The sequence below is a fragment of the Mustela erminea genome, chromosome 5, assembly GCF_009829155.1.
Source record: "Mustela erminea isolate mMusErm1 chromosome 5, mMusErm1.Pri, whole genome shotgun sequence".
NCBI lineage: Eukaryota > Metazoa > Chordata > Mammalia > Carnivora > Mustelidae > Mustela > Mustela erminea.
This window is the reverse complement of record NC_045618.1, coordinates 2,025,855-2,044,120: the sequence shown is the minus strand read 5'-3', so window position 1 is coordinate 2,044,120 and position 18,266 is coordinate 2,025,855.

Genomic DNA, 18,266 nt, shown 5'->3' with positions numbered 1-18,266 from the left:
TTCTTCCTTCCTTTCCCTCTTTTGTTTTGTTCTTTCTCCTCTCACCTGTTCTCTGAAAGAGTGTCTGAGAGACCAGAACCCCCCCTCTGCCCTGGTTCCTGGGCTCGGGGTCCCCAGAGTAGGGGGAGCTCACGGCGAGCTGCTGGGGTCATGAGCGTTTGCAGGACGCCAGGCGGAGGGAGACGTTAGCTCATGGAGGGGCTGGGAGAGGAATGACCTTGATGGAGGCAGCAGCCTGCTTCTAATTTTAGCAATAGCGGAGCCCTGGACTTCCTGGAGGTATCGGGTTGCCCGTGCTCCCCCCCTGCCCGCGCTGGGCTGACACCAGACATGTGGAAGAGATTCAGATCACAAGCATCCCCAAGTTGGGTCACACCCATAGCTCATCCAGCTCAGCCTGTGTCTCTGAAAGTGGGGACAGAGAGCCCCTGACGGTCAGAGCTTTTCCGTCTCCTCGTAAAACCCCCTCAGTCTGCAGATGAAGCAGAAGTTGAGGGAGGGGACGACGGCAGTTGACAACGAGGGGCCAGCGAACCCAGGTCTAGAACCGGGGTCCCTGGGCAGCAAGTCGTGCCTGCCCGCCTGTCCCATCACCCTCCCAAGATTAGGGTTGTAGCCTGAGCACATACTCATTCCATTTTGAGGTATGACCCAGGCAGGAATATTGCTAAATAATTTCCCTACCATTTCTATATGTTTTATACAGTTTAAAATTCACTTACAGTGAAATGCATGTATCTTATATGTGTAACCTGATGAATTTTGAAAAACATGTCCACCCCCATCGAGATACAGGACACATCCACAGCCCTTGGAGAGCTCCATCCTGCCGTCCTTCCTGTCAATCCTGAGCCACAGGTAACCCCCGCTCTGATTTCCATCGTCAGAGACTTGTTTTTCCGGTTCTTAACTTCGCTATTTGAAGTTAAGTTCATTTCGTGTAGGTCCTTCACTGGGGGGTTCCAAGGCCATTTCTCTTCTCCAAGCCCCTGCTTGCCGGGCTGAGTGGAAAAGGACCCTCAGCTCTGGGTCCCCATCCCCTGAGCCCACCAGGTAGAAAAGGAAGTCACACCAGACCACCGTGGTCCCCATTATGTTATCAGGTCACAAGTCATTCATTCCACCGAGATCCTGCCCCAAGAGCGACTACTTGACTCCATCCTTCCAGCGCTCCTGGAACAGACTCTGCAAACCTTCTCCTTGTTTGCTAATGACTCCACCCGGTTAACCCGAATGCTTTTCTCATTCCAGCGTGTGAATGAAAACAGTGAGTCTCGGTTTCTCCCCGGTAAAGGGGTTGAACGGTTAATCCGTAGTATAGTAACTCAGTAGGAGAGCTCCTTAAACTGTATGTCATGATCCCACTGGCCGGGGATTTCTGTATCCATTCCCAAATGCTTGGCACTGGACACAGGTGTGTGTTGTACCCGCTACGCATTCACTTGACTTACACCTTGCTGGGAACTGGCCTGGTTCTTTGGACTTGTCACCGTGTGTCCTCGGCTGCCGGGTTGACCGCCGGGGAACACATGCGTGCGTTAGTGAATGGTGCCTCCTTGATGGCCTCTCCCGCCTGCCCTTGCCTGAGGTCCCCTGTCCCGTCGCTCCCCCAAGGGACAGTGAATCTTGCCTTCCCGAACTCCCACGTGGACCATGCTGGGATCACACAGAACGCCCAGGCTCTTCGCCTCTCTCTCCCAGCATTCGCCATCCGGCTCGGCTCAATACACACGTGCAGATCATCAGGGAACTGCGATGACTCAGCCCACGGAACAGTGACAGAGAGGTTCCCCCAAAACATTGGCCCCTCCCTTCCCATAGTCCCTTCCAGCAGGTGCCGAGCCAGGACAGGTCCTCCGAGCGTCCAGGACCAAAACCCGCCCAGCTTCCCGGCGATGGCCATTGTGTTCCCCCTGCGTGCCCTCGGAGCGTCGTCCCGTTTCTCTCTGTCACAGGCTGTCTTTGGGGGTCCAGCTCGTTAGACTGTACTAGCCACGAAATAAAGGGCGAGTCCGCTCCTTAAAGAGAGTCTTCCATTGTCTTCGTGTTGTTTTCTTGAACCGGGATCCCCCCAGCCGCCTTCATCCATCGGAAGTTTCACTGAGCCCTCCTCTCCCCCAATACCTTCAACATGTTTCCCTGGGGCTCCCGGAACGTGGGCTTTCAGGCCTCTTTGCTGCACCCAGAAGGAGGAGAAGCTCCTTCCCTTGCCTCCGTTCTGGGGTCTGGCCCCATGTCCCCAGAGCCCCACGTCTGTCCACCAAGCAGGGCTTCAACGTTGTGAGTGTGCTCTGCCCTCAGACGCCACAGCGAATGTGCACCGCTGCCGACCCAGAGTCTGGGGGTCCAGAAGCCAGGGGCCCACTCTCCCCCACTCGGCCGTCCCGAGAGCCTCTGATCCTCTCCCTGGACGGCAGCAAGGACCACATGGCCCAGCCCCACAGCAGATCCCAAAATAGAACTCGTAGGAAGTATTCATGGGTCACAAGTGATGGAATCAGAGCCAGGAGGGACCTTACGAACCTTCTGGCCCAACGCTTTCCAGAGTTTAAAGGACAAACCTGAGGGACAGTGATTTGCCCGGGTCGCCCGGTAAGCAAGCAGTGAAATAGATTTCTGGCTGATTCTATTCCAGATACGGAGCCATCATTTTAGGTAATAGGCTGTGATAGGACCAGACATGCTCAGTACCTTTCCAGTTAACCCAAAGAGACGCATGGGATCGTCTGGGAACTTGCAGACAGGAAAAGGCAACTCAAGGGTATACAGGTGCCAGCTGGGCGATGAGGCAGAGACTCCTGGGGGAGCTCAGGTGGAGGCAGGTGCAACTCGAGGCAAGAGTGTCCTACATCCTGATCTTTCTGGGAAGGCCTGGGTGATGCCCAGCGGGACACCATTCAGCTCCGGCCAGAAAACAGCCTTGGCAGGGCTGGTACATGGGTGGAAGGGGTTAGGACAGCTGTTTCTGCAGCAAAAACTGTAGGTGCCAGTGGCTGAGGAGAGCAAAGGTGCTAGAAGGTGCCCGTGAACAGGCGTGTGTGCGAGTGTGCAAGCGTGTGTGTGTGCACAAGCGTGCATGTGAGTGCAGGCTCCTGTGTGCCGGGTGAGCAGGCAGAATGCAGACGGCGGGCGCCCAAAGCAGCTGGCGTCTTTTCCTTTTGGAAGCAAATGTACAATCAGCATAACAGCCCCGAAGAAAAAGCAGAAAGAGAGAAGAAAAAGCCCCGCCCCGTTCCCATCCCTTTGACGTAGCAATCTCCCCGCCCCCTTCCAGTCATGATCTAAACACAGACAGTTCGCACATTGCTGTCACGGTGCACATGTCATTTTGTCACTGGTGACCCTTCGACGCAGTGCTCTGAGCTCTTCCTCACGGCGACGGGCTGGCCAAAGACGGAGGGACCGTCGCGCTCGGAACGAGCCCCTGGACTCTCTCATGTAGTCAAGCCACTGTGGAGGGGGAGTTTCTCTTCTGATGAATTATTTGATTAAGACAAATTACCAAGAGTTTAGGTCAAAGACGGTGCAACCTTTTTGGCTCCTGCTGTACTTTGTCGAACGAATCAAGCCCCAGGAGTCCAGCCGGGGACAGCCCCACATACAGCGAGGGGAGACGGTGCTTCACCAGAGCCCTCGCCAGACCTGGAGCGCTATGATTTCGACGAGGCTGCAAAGCCATACGTGGGAGGACCAAGTCCAGCACCTCCAGCAACGTCTTGCAACGGCCAACAGCAGATGACCCGGAGCCGGTCCAGGCTTGGGATGCTGGAAACCACAGCAAAGTCAAGAACCGTCTTTAAGAAAAAGGAATATGAAATCACCAAACTGAAACTAAGTATGAAAGCAGCTTTTTCAAAGGGGGTGTGGGGGGGATCGAAACAAATCACAAATGTTTAAAATTCATCCATGCCACAAATTCACAAAATTGAAGAGAGAATTTTCATGCACGATCTGACACCCCCTAGAGAAGTTTTTTTCCCTACCTCTTTGGTTTGCATACTTTTTGCTGTCCTGTTCTCCTGATGGTGATTTTCAGTATCTTTCTGTGTAGCCAGAAGAGAAAACTCACTCAGTCCTTCCTCTGGCACCCTCAATCAGAATTATAACAGCTTGTAAAAGTTCCTGCCAGCTTCACGGCTTGGACTCATGGCTAACAGTATCACATAGTTTTACAATGTTATAAAATTCGGGAACACCTCGGTCAAGGGCCTTTTGGATATGAGCCCAATTCATCTTCTTAAGTCGAGGCTGCTTTTATCGCACATTTCAAACCAGAATTTGTTTTCCTAATTTGGGCAGATGCCTTGGAATTTGCTTTATGTCACAGTTGGATGTAGAAACGATCTGGGCTGAGTCTGAATGTATTTCAGATTTTGTGTCCCCACCAGGACGCACGGACTTCCCATGCTGGCCACCGAAGGACGTGCTCGTGAAGGGACAACCTCTGGCCGTCCATCCCCAGGTGACCGCCTGGCACCGAGGAGTCAGGGAGCGTCCCTGAAAACCATTCCGGTGCGGATACAGCCAACGGCAGTTCCACTCTACGTGGAAGGAAGTGTGAATCACACAAATACATCCCACCCAATGCAGAATAGACGCCTCTCTGAGTCCGTTCCAGACCCAAATATTCCTGCAGCCACTCCTATGCCGACCGACCCAAGGGGAGATGAGCAGAGGGGGAGTCCGAGGGGAAGGACATCATGGTCTGAACCAAACGTGGTTAAAAATATCTTGTTTGTTCAGATTGTAAAAAAGCACGGGACCATTTCTAGGGCCCCTCCCAGGGCTTTGGAAGGGGTCCATGTGAGGGAGAGCCCCTGAGATGAAGCTTTGAGGGTTTCCTCCGTGCATCTTCTAAATTAATTCATGCACGGGTTTGGCATAGTGAGAATTGTTAATTACCTTAATTGCAGTGGGGCGTTATGTGGGGCTTTTTCTCTGCAATTGAGAAATCACGCCGAGGAGAAACGTATTTTGCATTCTAAGTCCTCATCGGCCCCCCCTCCCCCGGAGATGATTAAGAGGAAGCCAGCCCAACCCTTGCTCCAGCCACCCTCCCCCCAGCCAGTCTGTTAAGCAGACAACCACAGGGGACACAGGAGGAAACCAGAAGAGTCATTAGAATCAGAACTCATCCACCTGCTTTGGAAGTTCTGGGGGGTTTCCATCTCCGGGACTGAATGATGGGCGCTCCGCGGCAACCGCTCACAGTGAGCAGGGGGCTTGAAAGAAAGGAAAACTGAACTCTTACTTCCAGCGGCGTGGCTGTTTGTGCAAAGTAGATGTGGACGTGATTCCTGCCTCTTGGAGCCAGGGCTGGGGACGAGAACAGGAGAGAAAGGGCAGGTAGGTGGAAAGTGGGGTAGCAGGTGAGCCCCTAGCAGCTTGGATTCCCCAATTTGGAGAGTCAAGGCTGTGTGAGTCTGCCCCACGGTGGTAAACACAACAGTAGTAACCGGGACACGTCCCTCAAAAGGGCTGGCCAGCAGGTGAGGGACCCTCACTAATGGCAGTTCTGAAGCAGACCATCCAAGGGGGAATTTGTGCGGATAGCAGGAGGTCACACCAGGCAAGAAGGGGCCTCCTCTAGCAGGGGAGGGTGGGGGACAGAGGCACCATCCAAGACGGCCTTCCACAGGACTCACACGTGGCCAGCACCAAGGGGCACCAGCTGAACACCTGCTACCCAGATAGCCGTGATGGAGAAGAGTGACCACCGACAGAGGAAGGACCATAATGGCATTAACCCCTGGCACGCCAGAGGAGAGGGCGACTCTCCGGAGGCAAAGGAGGGGTGCAAAAGGCAGACTCGAGCCCATCCGTCCCAGGTCCCTGGAGCTGAAGCCGGGCTGGACAGGGGAGCAGTGAGCACCGAACCAACCTCATCGCGGAGTTCTCCACCAAGGCTTCAGCTCTGCATCGTGAGATGCACCAAGGGCGGAAAGACAGGAGATGTGTCCTAGACCAGTCCCGGGCAAGGAGAGGAGGCTTAAGAAAATTTGTCTCGGCAACAAGTTCAGACTGTTCAATAAATTGTTCATGAGCTGGAAGAATTGGGCAAACCGCTCAGGAGGTCTGCTGCGGGACAGAGTCATCCTTCCAAGCGGTTTCTCTGTTCCCTGCCGGGTGCCACAGCGTGCTGGGACAAAGCAGCGCTAATACCTTTGCTCTGATGAGTTCCCCAGTTAGTGGAAATACGTGTCTCTCCAAACCTCTGGTTTATTCATCAGAGCGATAGTCGTAAAAAGTAATGCTCGTGAAAATGGGTGCTTTTAAGTGTGTCCTATATAAGCCATCCAAGAACAGAAGAAGCTCAAATCTGCAATGATTTTCTTTTTCTCTGCTTTTGGAATTCTCTGGACCATCTCACGGATGAGAGGCGTATGGCCCAGTGAAAGGGACGTTTAGCTGCTCACAGGCACACCTGGGTCCTGATTTCCACCCCAGCCGCTGTGAGTGTCCACATTCACCTCTCCTGCTGGGACCTGCCCAGCCCTACAGGACTTCTGCAGGGTTTCTGAATTAGCGACAAGGGGACCGAGGTCTCAAACCCGGGTCTCCTGCCTCCAGATGAGCTCCGCGCCTACATCCAGCTCAGCAGTCAGAACTACTGTGTGGATCTCTCGTTTTCCATGTGCGCGCTCCGAAGGATGGGGACAGCCTCTTCCCACAGATGTATCCCTAGCACATGCCCATGTCCTTGGCACGGAGGACCTGTTGCAAAAATGTGAAATGAATGAACGCAAAGCCGTGTTCTGTGAAACAGGAACTCTGTGCGCCAGCATTCTCTTGTGTCCCCCGCGCAATCCACGGATCAAACCCCTTTCACCTACACAGGATAAAAAGAAAAATTGAAGAAAGGCAGAAAGGAAGGCACAGCGTCCCTCACGGAGTGGGGGAGCGGGGACAGCAAGACCACGCGTCGGAGGGAAGGAAACATTTGCTTCACACAAGCTGGCGTGGGTGAAGGAGCAGATGATTCTCTTCGTTTCTGAAAACACCCTGGTTAGTCTTCTTCTGCGGTGGAAGGTGAGCCTGGCGGGCAGACCGGCTGTCTCCCACCCCCACGGGGATTTGGAATTGTTCCCTCGACAGACAACAGAAATGGACTCAAGGATGCCCGAGCCCTGGAGAAGAGGGAAGATGAGAGAAATGTCTCCCACCCAGAGTGGATCTAGGAAAAAAATCTAAAAATGGAATCTAAAGATGGCCCAGGGGCAGGGCCTCGTGGGTCAACCCCTAATGCTCCTACTCGGACTTCTTCATTTCAGGCAGATCAGTTCACGTCTCTGGGCTCAGCTTTCCCATCAGTGAAATGGGCACGAGCCTGAGATTTCAATTCCGGTCTCCCTGGATCTAACCTTCCTCGGACATCCCAGCTGAACGGTGTGAGCCCCCAGACCCTCAGCTGTGGCAAATCCGCCTGGACAGCCCCCAGCAGCCCCTCACATGCCCCATCCTCGCCGATCCTGCGAACATTCTATTGAGCACCTACTATGTGCCAAGGTCTCTGCAAGCAGAAAAAGGCAGACAAAGGAACCCAGGAGGCCCTCAGAAGCCCCGTTGGCTTCCTGGCTTTCTGGGGCTGCCTTAGGAAGCCCCCATTTCTCGTGGGTCACATGAAGCAATACGGGGTCCCTTCTACTCCTCCCACCAGCCAGGTTGTGTCTGGGCGGCTTTGTCCTCCTGGACCTCACCTCAGCCAGGTGCTTCTGCAAGAAGGTATCGACCCTTCTCACGAAATACGCCACTCTCCAGGCAGGCAGACAGACAGACGTGAGCGCAGACGGTTTTGTCTCAAGTGGACGTGGATATTCCCTACACTGCCCGGGAAGGGGCTGGTGCGAGTGAGCGGAGGTGAGGGTAGGAGAGCGCTTTGGGGAGCTTTGCGGAAACCGGAAATACGAAGGAATGAAGAGAGAGGCCTTCAGTCCCTTTCCCCAAGGCCGATGTAACCTTCCCCTCCCCGTGTTGCGTCTCGGCCTCGCGGAGCGTGGCCTTCCGCGGTCTGACCCGCCGGAGCGCACTGAACCGGAGTGCGCCCTTCTCTGCAGAGAAGGCTTACAGGAGTGGGGTCTGGGGACCCGTGAGTCTTGGCCGCAGAAGCTAGTTGTGCTGCCAAACAGTAAGAAACAATCCCTCCCAGATACAGCCGGGGACAGCTTAGCGTCCGACGGGGACCCAGCACCCCTGCCTCCGGCTTCAGCAGGAGCGAGGCTGCTCGAAGCGTCCCCGGGAGAAGGGTGGTCATTCTTTGCCTGGAAGGCAGCCCTGCCTCGGGTTTCTCCCCACCCACGGCAAGAGTTTCCATTGTAACTTGTAAAGGCACAGACCAAAGGGAATTCCGGGGGCTGCCTTGGCTTTGGACCTGATTAAATAGCTCTGATTTCTTTTCTCCTTGCGTAAGTAGATAAGAGTATTGCCAATAAATACAGCCTGGTGTGTCCTCGGCCAAAAGCCGGACCAGACAGAGCTCTAATAAAGTCAAAAATTGTATTTAGGGGAAGGACCTTTTTCGTCTCACATAAAATGAGAATCACCGCGTTCAGGAAGCTGGGCCTCAAGCCACCAGACGTGGACGGAGGAGCAGGGCCGGGTCACGGGGAGGGGGCGCGGGGGGGGGGGTGGGCAGGGCATGTACTCGGTGGACAACCTCTGCGGAGGGACACGGGCAGCCAGAGGACGGGAACCCTCGGGAATGCTCCAGAATGCTGGGGTGTGCAGAGTTTCGGATCCAGAGACGGGCTCTGTGGGCTCAGGAAACAGCCTCGGAGCCCACCTCCAAACAAGTCCTCCTGGGGTCCGCAGAGGGGAGGGCGCTTTCTTCAAATACAGTGGCCTCTTCTCTTCAAACTTGAGTCCTTCAGGCCGTCGCGATCATATCTAACAATGCCAATCGGGACCGAGAGTGGAGGGTGTGTGTTGAATTTCCCTACCTCCGAATTCCAGTGGGGATGGCCGAACAGCCGATGTCGTCTGGGAAGCACCGCGGGAGTGGTAGCAACCGGGGACGGGGGCCGTGAGCCGCATGGACCCCTCGATCACGCTCTCTTGTTGGGACACTGTCCTTGCATGACTTCCACAGGCAGCTCGCTGTCCGATTTTCCTCCTACTGGCCTCACCTTCTCTGACCTCCATCCGCTGGAGAGCCATGGGACCCCATCCTGGGAGCTCTTCTGCACCGATACTCACTCCCTAGCAGACTTGGTCCGCCAGACTCACTCTGGATATGGTGCGCGGTGGAGCCCTGTCTTCCCGAACTCCTGCAGGAGCTCTCCCTGCCTCCATGGCCGTCCCCTAAATTTCCATCCCCCACAGAGCTGCTGCAGTGCTCCTTTTAAATCCCAAATCACGTCCTCTCACTTGCCCCCTCAAATCCTACAATGGCTCTCCTCATAATCAGGGTAAAAGAGTAAACTCCTTAAGATGGTCTACAGGGCCTTGCCCGGTGTGACCTGGTTACCTCCGTGAGCATCTGCTATGCCTTCCTCCCTCCCCACAGTCTAGCCACCCTGACCTTTCGGATGGGTCTTGAAGGTGCCAAGCTCTCTGCCACAGGACCTTTGCACATGCTGTTCATCTGCCTGGAACACTCTTCTCTGAAATACTCATACTTTCCACTCCTTCATTTCCTTCTGGTCTCTGCTTAAATGTTTCTTTATCAGAAAACTCTTCCAAGGTCCCTGTTTAAACTAATGTATGCCTTCTACCCCCACCCTCTCCTGTCCCTTTAACCTGACTTGATCTTTTTTTTCTACTTAATGAATTTCTATCTATCATTATATCATGCATTTGTTGGTTGGTTTGCTGTCTGCCTTTCCCTCTGATGTAGTATCTGAACACTGTATCTCCAAGCTCTGGAACCAAGCCTGGGCACATTACAGGAATCCAGTAAATATTTGTGTATGAACAAATGAGTCAAAAATCTACATGCCGGGCCACCTGGGTGGCTCAGTGGGTTAAAGCCTCTGCCTTCAGCTCAGGTCATGATCCCAGGCTCCTGGGATCGAGCCCCGCATCGGGCTCTCTCTGCTCAGCAGGGAGCCTGCTTCCTCCTCTCTCTCTCTCTGCCTGCCTCTCTGCCTACTTGTGACCTCTGTCCGTCAAATAAATAAAAAATCTTTAAAAAAAAAATCTACATGCCAATAACTTCAGACTTTTTTTTTTTTTTTTGCAACCTAGAGTACAGATAGGACTGCATGGGGTTGAAGCTGTGAGGGAAAAGCACTCCTAAAGGGATCGGATCTCCTGCAGACTTACCAAACACTCAGGGGCTGGATCAGGAGGGGCTAGAGGCGAGGGTCGTCCATGCCTCCATGGCCCTTGGAGACGTCGCAAAGAATGCCTGATTCTCTAGGCTGCGAGCTAACAAGACGAGAGCCGTGGACGCTGAGATGGGCTGCGCAGATCCCCCTTCAGAGTGGGAGGGCGGATGCCCACTCCAACTCATAGCAACCAGGCACAGCGGAGTCCTACCCACCTCGGAGGCCACCGTGGGGTCGGTGGGGGCTTCCTAAGACTGAATCATGGCCACTGTCAGGTGGCCTTCTGTCCACCTGCCCCCTTCTCTCCCCTGCCCTCAGTCCCATCCAAGAATACTCCCCAGATCCCCTCTTGCCCACTGTGTCCATCCCAAAGACCCCAACCTTGGGAGACAACCCTTCAGAGCCCTGCTGTGTACAGAGTGAGCTGGAAGGAAGCTGCCGGACGCACCCCGGGGTCCGCTGGGGGAGCCGATTAGTGGACGCCATAGACTTGTGCGCTGGACAGTCAATCCAGGCATCCAAGTGGATAAATCCCAGAAAACACAGTCCCGCAGAACACATCGCTAGGATAGGATTTCTTCGCCTTTTTGTTGTTGTTGTTTAAATACATGAAATAATACTCCACTGTTTTCAGGGCAGCACGAATGCACAGAAACACGGATCTGGGGGCAGCCACGGATTTCGTGATGGGGTTTGCTCCGAGGAGGCACAGGGAAGGCTGGGGCCAAGGAAAGCACAGGGGGGATTCCAGGGGCACTTGATTTCTGGCTTGTATGAAACAGCGTGCCAGACTGATGGTGTCTGCTCAACGCCACCAGCAGGCTATTCGAGGATTCGTTACATGAGTTCCTGCGCTTTTCCTGTTTTCAACCCTTTTTCAAAATTACAAAAAAAAAAAAAAAAAAGATTTTTCAGAGTCAAATGTTAAAGAAATGAAATAAAAAATAAAAATACTATATAAGTAAAGTTTAACTAATATGAGAACTTTCTAAGAATAAATGCAATGAAACAAAATGACAGAAAAAGGTCAATTTGATTTTAAAACACTTTCAGTTGAGAACAAAAAAATTCTGAATTTAATTAGAAGACGGTGAATTGCAAACTTGCAGTAAAATAACAAGGACTAATATTCATAACTTGTACGAGCTGACAAAGAAAAAAATCACGTCTATTTAGGGAAAGATAGATAAAAATAAGAGTTTTCACAGAAGGAAAAGTAGACATACATTTAAAAATCAACCCCACTACTAATCAAACAAATGCTAATCAAAATATGTTTTATTAATTCATCAAATTGGCAAAGAGTTTCTTAAGATAATAGGGAACTGGACCAGAGTTGGAGAGTTCCTTCAGTAAAGGTAAAAAGGAAATGATCATTTGCTCAGGACAAGAGCCTAAACAGGTTGAATCTTCCTGGAAAGAAATGTCATATGTCATAAGAGCTTTAAGCTTTAAGAAATGTCATATGTCATAAGAGCTTTAAGTATGTGTGTCTTCCTTGAGCTACCTCTAGAAATCCAGCCTAAGGAAATAATAGAGAAGGAGGCAGAGTCGCTCCAGGATACATGGAACCATGGAGCCAACATGGTCCATACCTAGACACAGACGTAGAACATCTAATAATATTCCTCGGCCACCGGAAAGGATGGACCCCCACCATTTGCATGGACATGGATGGAACCGGAGGGGGTTAGGCTGAGTGACGTAAGTCAGTGGGAGATAGACAGTTACCACACGGTTCCACTCAGATGTGGAACATAAGGAGTAGCACGGAGGACTGTGGGGAAGGGAGGGGAAACTGAAGCAGAAGAAATCAGAGAGGGAGACAAACCATGAGAGACTCTGGACTCCAGGTTGCAGAAGGAGGTGGGTGGGGGTCGGAGTAACCGGGTGATGGGCATACAGGAGGACACGTGATGTGATGGGCATGGGGTGTGGTACGCAACTAATGAATCATTGAACATTATATCAAATTGAATTTAAATAAAAATAAATAAATAAATAAGGGTGATTTTTTAAAAATTAGAGAGAGTTAAAATCCCAACAGAGAGTAGCTTAACGAGATGACCGGTATCCACAGGGGCCGGCGCTGTGCCCCGCCGGGGTAGACTTCCAAAAGACATGATGATGCCAAGTGCAAGTGGCACACAGGAAAAGCAAGATACTGAGTTCAGTACGCAACGTGCTTCCGACGCTGTGTGTATCCACGTGCACATTTCATGTTTGGAAAGCATGTGCGTGAAAGAAATCAAGTTGCAGAATGAAATGGCATCGTCCCGGTTTTAAAAACACGTGCATTTTAAAAACTGGAAAATTTTTAATTAAATTACTAGCATCTTTTCTGGATGTGTGAAAATTCAGAGACTTTTTAAGCCCTCCTGTATCTACCCTCTACTTCTGTGAAGTCTCTAACTGAGTCGAGGAGGCTGAAACACGATTTAACAACTCGCAGAAACCCAGGGCTTCCCGGTGAGTCAGAGAGAAATAACGAAGCTCGGCCCAGCAATGAGAGAATCCGATGGTGACACGTAAGCTCGTCCTGATGAAAGCCCTGGCAGGGCAGACACGGCCGCTCCTAGAAAGACTCAACATGGCGCACGATGCGCCTCTTGAAGCTGTTCCAAGTTCATGGCTGGAAGGCAGTGTCTTCACAGCCCGGAGGCCCTCCCATGGAGCCTTCACTCCCGACAGCTCCCCAGCCAGCCCCCCGAGCACCCAGCGGCCTCTCTGCTCCAGGGCCTGCGTTCTCCCCGGGTCCCCTGCTGCCTGTCCCCCGTGCGGCCGTCTTCCCAAACGAGAGCACACCTCTCGGGCTTTGCATCCCCAAACTGCCTGAGAATCGTCCTGTTCACTCACTTACACTTTGACCATTTGATCCTGGGTTCTGGGATGTTTTCCTGCTTTCAAATCCTCTCGTTTCTCTCCTGCTAGGTCAGGAAAGAGAACAGGACCTCGGCACTGCCACCGTGACCAGCCTCCAACCTCAGAGCCTGGGAGCGCATTTTCCACAGCAGCAACAAACCAGAGACAACTTGTCCCAGTTTGTCCGGGCTTTCTGGGTTGATTAGCAAAAATTCCACATCTCGGTAAGCCCTTCTGTTCCCGGACAGGTAGGGCTTCGCCCTGGGGAGGGCCCGAAATCCTTTGGTAGGAACACCAGGAATCATCTCCGATGCCTGGAAGAGACAGACGTGTTCCTCCATGGCTCCTCCTAGTCTCAGTCCTGACCCCAGACCCCTGCCTGCCACACCATGTCCACAGGCTCCCCTTCCTGCAAGGGAATGCAGAAAGCATCCTTCTTCTTCTGACCCCTCACTCTCTCTCAAGCACCGACCTTCATAACCCTTTTATGATTCAATATCCGAGATAAAAACCACACTCCCTAAAGCAATAGGGGTCCCACTGGAATTCTAGCAGGGAATCTGCTCTAACGTCCTCCGTGACAAACCAGGGCTGTAATTCCTCAGGAACGGGGCTGTGCAGCCTCTTATGCCTGGCCCTTGGGGTGAGTCCTGTGGCCAGCACTCCGCAGCGTCTCCAAACAGGAGTCCAGGGAGCCTGGCCGAGCTGGTCTGACCGAGTCCATGGGAGCATCAGGGGAAGGCAGCCACGCTCCGGTGGAGGACTTTGTTTCTCTGGCTGAGGTCACGTGCCCATCCTTTTGGCCAGGAGGCCCTATACTTTTATCACAGGACAAAGGAAAGGACTAAGCGGACAAAAGCGAAAGATGTCCACAACAGTCCCCCTCAACCACAGCTCATGTTCACACGGGTCCTCGAAAATCTGGCCTCAAGCCGCACTTTCTGGCGATGGCGGACCCGGAAGCACGAGGTCTGACCGGATCTTGTACATATCCACCATCCTGTCCTCTGCTCCACCGCAGACTCTCACCCGTCCTTCCTCGTGCAACCGGATCATCCTTCACAAGATTGTTTGTTGGGAATGCTGAGTGTTTACTCAACAAACCTCTCCTTGTGGGAGAACTGGATTGCGGGTCACACAGACGGCCGCCCTCCTTCCCCGGATCCTGACCCGCGGAGGGAGGCGCCCCTGCCCCGAAACCGCTTTTGACCATTTCTTGCCTTTCCCGCTGGTTTCCACCAACTCAGACGTCCTTACCCTTGGAAACCACACACTTCCAAAAATGACGACAAAGAGTAAAGATGGAAGATGCCCGAGCAGGGTGACCCAACTCCCAGCTCTGGTCGCCCATGCTCCAGGCGGGTGAGAGAGACGGAGGAAGGAGGCTGCGTGGGGTGGGGACAAGTCTGAGGGTTTGCACTAACTTCCTCCCATTTGGAGGGAAGTGGACCAATGCTGGTGCTGCACAGCCTGGGGAAACACGTCATTGGAGCCCTGACTTAGCCCCTCGCTAGCTGGGCAGCCTGTATAAAGGGGAGGACATTGGTCTCCAGGGCTTTGAACTGAGCTCGAGGACACGAAGGTCAGAGATGGGTGTCCTACCCCTCCGGGAGACAGGCGCACCCCCGTGTGTGGGAAGTGAGCCCAGGAGCAATGCAGGAGACTATTTCAGATCAAGGGCAAGGCTACCCACACGCCCTCTGGTGTGTGGTCTCCCCACACTGTGTCCTCCGGCCACAGGAAAGCCGGGCGCGACACTGGGGCTCTTCTCAGACAGCAGTGATGAAGGAAAGGCCCACGGGCTCAGGTGAGTCAGGAAGGGACACACGTTTGGGGGGGAAATGAAGGAGGTTCTACTGGTCCACACCCGCACCCAGGACTCTCACCGGGGAATTCTTCCAGACTGCCAAGGAACACGTCATTCCGTTCCCAAGCCGTGACTACATGAAAAGAATAAAGGAAAATTTGAGGAGTCACAAATTCAAAGGACCTCCCAGGCCAGGCAGGTGAACAAGATGCAGGACCCTGACTGACCGAGACCATAGGCATACAGCCTTGTGAGTGCTGACCCTGGGGGGCTGCCGAGCCTGGCCAGTGACAGTCACCTCCATGCACCCCAGGTGGCCAGCCACACGGAAACCCAGGTCCACCAAAACAGCTGGATATTCAAGGAAAGCTCAACTGTTACATTTGAGTCCCCCAATTCTGAAACTCTTATGACCATAAAACTTTGTCAGCTGCCTTGGTGTGGGTCATGACCCATTTGCTTTCAGACCCCTCCCCATTGATGCTGTACTTGGGAATATTGACCTGAAATCTTTTTTAAAAAGTCAGTAAATATGTTTTCTCAATGACCATGGCAGACCCATCCTTAGACTACAAATATGGTTTGGTGTGAGGGAATCTATTAATATATCATGTTAGCAGATCAAAGGAGAAAGAGCGTAAGAATATCCTAAGAGTCCTTCACAAATTCCATTATGCGTCCTTGATTTTTAAAACCAAAAGAGCCCTTAATAGAGCTGACGTGTTCACATTCCCTAGACTGCTCAGGACATCGGATTGTTAAGAGCTCACACTCAACTCAAGCTACGTGAGGAGAAAACGTACAAGGAAGGATTTTGTTGACTTGCGTGTCTGAAACATCCAGATGTCTCTATGCTTCCCCTCTGGCTGGAGACCAGAGTTTAGCACAGGGCAGTCCTGACTAGTTTGCCATGATTCACGTCTGCCTCACTCTTCACGTGGCCCCTTTGTCTCCAGCTGCAGGTCACTTTTCCCATGTAGCTGGGAAAGACAAGTACAGGGAGCACTGGTGGAATTCATGCTTAAAGTGCGGGGAGCTTGTGGGCCGCTGGAGAAAGAAGGTCTCTCCCCGCCATTTCAACAGCGAAGGTCCAAGGTGTGTTCTAATGTGCTCGGCTAGGGACCCACGTACACGCAGCTGTAAATCCTATATCTAATAAGGAGCTCCTGTCTAGACCATATAGAGAACTCTTAAACTCAATAATAAAATGACGAGCCATTTAAAAACCGGGCAAACGATCTGAACAGATATTTCTCCGAAGAAGGTACACAAATAGCAAATGAGCCCATGGAAAGATGTTCAATATCATGAACCACTGGGGAAATGAGAACCAAAACCAACATCAAGAGACCCCTTCACACCACTAAAGTCAGAAAGACAGACAGTAACAGTGTCAGGGAAAATGCGGAGAGATGGGAACCCTGACACACTGCTGGTGGGAATGTAGAATGGCCCAGGCCCTTCGGGAAATGGTCAGGTACTTCCTGGGGAGATTAGATGAAGAGTTACCACGTGACCAGCAATTCCGCTCCTGGCTATGTACCCAAGAGAGATGAAAGCTCATGTCTACGCGAAAACTTGCACATAAATACTCATTGCAGCTCAGAGCCAAAAAGTGAGAACAGCCCAAATATCCTCAGCTGATGGAGGGTCAACAAAGTGGTCCGTCCACACAGTGGACCGTTACTCAGCCACGGACAGGACGAAGGGCTGACTGACGTTCGCTGTGCAACATGATGAACTTTGCAAACGTGACGCTAAACAAAAAAGTCAAATGCAAAAGACCTCATTGTGTGTGATTATATTATGTCCAAAACGGGCAGAAAGTAGGTAGGGGCTGCCTGGGGTAGGCTGGGGGAAGGGCTGGAAGTGACCACCAATAGGTACAGAGTTTCATTTCGAACAATAAAGTGTACTGAATTAGTTGTGTGCCTTACAAGGGTGAGTCTGGTGGCATAAAACTATATCTTCATAAGAAATTATTTTTATTGGGTTATGGACACTGGGGAGGGGATGTGTTATGGTGAGTGCTTGGAGTGTGTAAGACTGATGATTCACAGACCTGTACCCCGGGAGCAAATAATACATTATATATTAATAAAAATAATTAATAAAAAAATTTATTTTTAAAAATAGAACTCGCTAAGCCAACTAGTTATACAGCTGATAGGTCAACATTAGTATCTTTCCCATGGAAATAATAATCAATAATAAATCATAATGGAAGATAATCTCCCATGTACAAGGGCAACTAAAGGGAGACAAAGCCTGATGATAAACTGGGTAGGAGTCACACAGAACCCAGATAAGAAAACCTTTGAAAACACAAGTAAATGGAAATACATACCTCGCTCTTTAATCGACAGTTTTTATTTCTCCTTAGAGAAATACCTGTGGTCATGAGTTTCCAAATACAATAGAAAATGGACTATCTTGAAACGTAATAAGAAGTAAAATTCATCTAGCAAAGTGCTCACGCAGAATACCCAGGTAATTTCTGAAAACAAGCCACAGGCTGGTAGGGGATGGAAAGAACGAATGCTGACATATATTATCAAGCTATAAGAATTTTAAAAAGCTACTTTTACTGAAGAAGGAGACCAGTAGAACAGAATAAAGGCCTATAAATAGACTTAATTGCACATCGAATTTAAGTTATAATAGAGTCAGTATTTCAAGTTAATGAGGAAATTGGAAATTATTTAACAAATGATGCAGTGAGAACAGTCTTTGGAGACAATGAAGCTGAATCTTTGCTGTACTCCTAAAACAAAGTAACTAACTCATAGGCCAAAGCTTTAAACATGTAAACAAACAACCCATGTGACTTGAAATAAAGCCCTGGAAACTGACTTCCATTCTAGAAGCCGTGAACACCCACCACGCCCGGAGGCACGCAGAAAGCAAGCTGGCTAATGTCATTTGGCAAAGATGAATTTCATGTAACAAAGAAAGGACAGCTAAAACCAGGGCAAAATTTGAAGTGCGAAACAGAGATCCTTGTTCTCGTTGTGAAGAATTCATGCCAATCGGGAGAAAACCTTGTCGATCTGATTGAAAAATGGGCCAAGGGTGGGACACCTCCCAGAAAAGTGGACTCAAATGATCCGATGACCCTGTGAACATCTTCAACCTCATTTGTGAGTTTTTAAAAAAGGAAACTTTTAAACACGAGATGCCATTTTTGTTTTATTTTTTATCCTTCATCATGGCAGAAAACCCAGGTGCTAGAGAGGGTGTGCAGACACCAGCGCTCCTCATGGGGCGTGCGGGAATGGATGCAACGTTTTGGAATGGCATGGAATGGCCGCTACCCACGTGTGTAGGTTTGG